Here is a 3,923-nt window from a genome sequence, read left to right on the forward strand (position 1 = left end):
TAAAGATTAGTGTTCACACTGTATACATATATGTAAAATTTTAATTTAAACTAGCTATTATATATGTTAGTATATCTAGCAAAGATAGTGTACACACTCTAAACCAAGAAGTTATTGAAAAATTGATTCTCTCATACGGAAGGCAGATCTTTGCTTCCAAAAATAAAAGATTTCTTACAATATAATGCAAATCAAAATGTGTCTTGGATCACATTCTGATTTTTAAAGCCTCCAATCAATAGAATAAATATCACCAAAGTTTCACGCAACCACCGGTGACTAAAGAAAATCCCCAACTAATGGGCGCTCATACTGTGTATATATTGTGTACACATATTAGTCTCTTCCTCAATCCGCAACTTCCCCAACTTTGGTCGCACTATTTCTTTCCTCGGTCGTCTCTCGGCTGAAGTCCCTCCACCCTACTTTCTTCCCCCCCCCCCCCCCCCCCCTCCGATCTCTCCAGTTTCTCCCATGGCTGATACTTTTTACACTTTTTCCTGAATACCCTTTTCTTCTCTTCATCCATATTCCATTATTACACGTTCATGCTTTGGCAGTTCACTGTCATCTCACCTTTCTCCACCATGTGTTTTATAACCCTTCTTTGTTTCACCATAGTATATTTCTTCTCTTTTCATAGGATCCACTTCTCTAATTCTTTCAGTTACAAACCATAGGAGCTTTTTCCCTATTTCATGGTGGCTTTTTTCAGGATCCCAATGGTTATATACCTTTGGCGGCTGGGAAATATAGGATGTTCTCTGTGTTCATTTCTGTCTCTGATTATGTTATCACTGCTCTAGGCAGTTAACTTTCCATTATTTTCTCTTTTTTTTGGGAATAACTTTCCATTCTTTTTTCAAGCTTAACTAGTAAGAGTGCGCGAAAGGGAAAGGCTATAGCCACTTCAATGCTTAGAAGTATTTCAGATTTTTCCTTTTTGGCTCTCTTTTTGGTCATAGATATCTTAGGGTACCATCCATCTTTGGTCCATTCTCGCTGGATTACCTTTTTCCACTCTCTCCAATGGCCATCCAAATGCTAAAATTTTGATCCGAAATGACCTTGTATGTCCAACCAAGGGATCTGGCGGTTTATGATCCGTCTAGTCATGATTCTGTTCTATCACAGACACAGACAGATGAATACCAAGTTGATGGTTGCAGGTGCGGCATCATCAAGATTCACACACAAATTTTGGTACGATTTAAAAGTATGTGCCCGAATTTCTTATGTGGGAATCTTGATGATGCTGCATCAGCAATCAGTAACTCGAGAACTTTTCAGATGCAAGGACAATTAGTTTTTGTATTTCTTCCAAGTGCTTGGGTGCTACTGCTTTTTTTTTTCGGTGGATATTTGGTGGATATTTTATGTGCACCACTACTTGAATTTGATACTGATATGCGTTTGTTATCTATCTGTTCGATATTAATTTCACCTGTTTTTACTTTTTAGCTCATATTTGCAGACAACTAGAGCAGCAGCAAGAAACACCGAATTATATGTATCAAAAATTTCAAGATACATATGTGTTTCCACATCTAGAATTGTGCTTCAAAGGTCAGTGAACTCAATCCATTCTTTTAATAGGAAAAATCAGTACCCCCGCACACCCGTACTCTCGTATAGACATACAATATTTATAGACTGATCACTCATCATACACGAACTTGTTTCTGATGCTTGTACTTCACATTTTTACTCACCAGTACTACTAATCTCTCAAGGTTCCCAAAATAATCAAGATTGTTGGTGGGTTACAAGACATCCAGTTCTAGATGTTTTAATTACATTGGGGTAGAAGAAAAAAGTTCCTTGGGTTGTTTCTCTTAAGTAGTTAAGTACTGATTTAAATGATTAAGTGTATGTTACACAGTAAAATATCTCGGACATCATTGACAATTAGCAAGATGCATTTATCATCATAAACGTTTCATGTTTCGGTGCCTTATGCATGTGTAACAAGGACGTTTTTTGTGTCTTGAGATGTTGAATTCTCTGAAAGGAAGAAATCCTGCAGGGACGTTTTTTATCATCAATTCTCTGAAAAAGATGGTAACATATAGTACTGGCACCTGCACAATTTCTTGTCTTAATGGTACCTTTCATTTTAAGAGGAATAGTCATGGAAGTACTGTTTCATTAAAGATTTCAGCAGTTTCTTGCTTCCTTACATGTACACTCTCACTTATTGTTGTCTTGTTGATTAGACACACCTTAAAAAGGAATAGTTGGTACACGTAAATTGGTAAGAGCATAAACTGAAGAAAAGCGCTAAGGAATATATACATGTTCTTTCATCATTGTTCGTTACCTTTGATCTGAGGATTAACTCGTGAATGTACAGCAATAGGAGATGCATTCTCGTGACGGATTATATGTACTGAAGAAAGACAACATGTTTGGTCGACAGCTGCTTGAATCAATGAAAATATTAACAACCTTTATCCCTAGTACAGGGGAAGTCCATTGCATGTAGCCTTGCTAGCTTTCAATAGCTAATGCAAATGCTGCCGATGAATAAAAAAATTGGCTCGCTGATTAATCCTCATATTGCTATGACAAGTTTAAAGTTCACCGTATGTATATCACAAGAGGTTTAAATTCATATTCATTGAGCAGGTTAGGGAACCTTATGGCGATCTCATGCTATGAAGTAAAATGGAAGGTTAATAATGGTTTCCAATGGCAAATTTCCATCAAAGGATCACAGCAATTTAGCTTCGCAGGATGATGAATGTGGATTTGATTTCTTTGCGGGGGAAAAAATTGTCCATTTGGATTCAACTATATATGTATTCATACATCCATCTTGAGTTTTGGGAGCATATAATTAACATTATCATCATACTAGTTGCAGTTTCACATTGTTGGATCAAATGCTCAAGGGTTAAGAGATGATGGTGACAGTGGTAATATTGTTGTCAAAATTACGTCAAAGCATTGCTAAACTAGTCATTTATCTCCATAGATCATGGTCAATTATGCCATTTTCATTTATTACTCCATCATTCAAGTAATGCAAATTCATTTCAATTATCTTTTGCTGATAAGTTTTCAAGTAATTTCCTTCCTCCTGCAAAGTTTTACCACCCTTAGCGCCAGCAGCATTTTCGCCAGAAAGTCTTTGCCATTATCCCTGGTAGCTGTACGGGCCGGTCGAATTATGTTTTGTAACTTTGCTCTCACCTCTAATAGTTGCTGCCAGTTGCATTCTTATATTTGCAAGATGCAAAATTGGCAGTTCATTATTGGTTAATGGAAGCTCCTCAACTTTTACTAAAACAAAATAGTTTCAAATTTGTCTAGAAACCAGATCCTGATCATTGAAATTGGATCCTGCTCATAGCTTACATTTTTCCTTCTGTTTTTGGGGTTAAGGAAAAGCCTGGATTGTGTTTTAAAGTACTCCATTTTACTAAGAAATACACTGGCTTTCCATCAGCTCTTGCTTGGAGACCTCTTGAAACAAACACAACCCCTACACATATATAGGTGCCCTTCATTCTTGTCTACCTAAGGATTAGTTAGGTCATCCTTATTGTCGCTCTATTCCAGACAATTAAACAAACTCAGATGTACGTCTAATCAGTAATTAGCACATATTTAGATAGACCATGAAAAATTCATGCCTCATGCATTCTATACCATTCATATAAAGGAGTGGTGACAAACTTTTTTATTTTTGTTTTTATTTTTTGCCTAGTCTTTATGAAATTAAACTTTGTCACAACGTATCCCTTAATATATAACCCATTAAAAATGATCTAGTAATAGTAGAAATTAAATTACAAGAACGTTAACCATCTCTTATAATTGTCATTGCACTCAATGCATTGTTTCTGCTTTGTACATTTGCACACATAGGGAGGGAGAGAGGCCGGAAAATAGTCATCCATCTTGCGCACGAGTACGCT

The 3,923-nt window shown here is 36.5% G+C and overlaps 1 long non-coding RNA gene across 1 annotated transcript; it reads left to right on the top strand.

Annotated features, from left to right (window-relative positions):
* The first annotated feature begins 441 nt into the window (after positions 1-441).
* Positions 442-3,045, top strand: LOC140036631 (uncharacterized). The gene is made up of 2 exons (XR_011840192.1): positions 442-1,566; positions 2,629-3,045. It is a non-coding gene; the product is annotated as an uncharacterized lncRNA (long non-coding RNA).
* The last annotated feature ends 878 nt before the right edge of the window (positions 3,046-3,923 follow it).

This window comes from Coffea arabica, chromosome 2e, assembly GCF_036785885.1.
Source record: "Coffea arabica cultivar ET-39 chromosome 2e, Coffea Arabica ET-39 HiFi, whole genome shotgun sequence".
In the NCBI taxonomy this organism is placed as follows: Eukaryota; Viridiplantae; Streptophyta; class Magnoliopsida; order Gentianales; family Rubiaceae; genus Coffea; species Coffea arabica.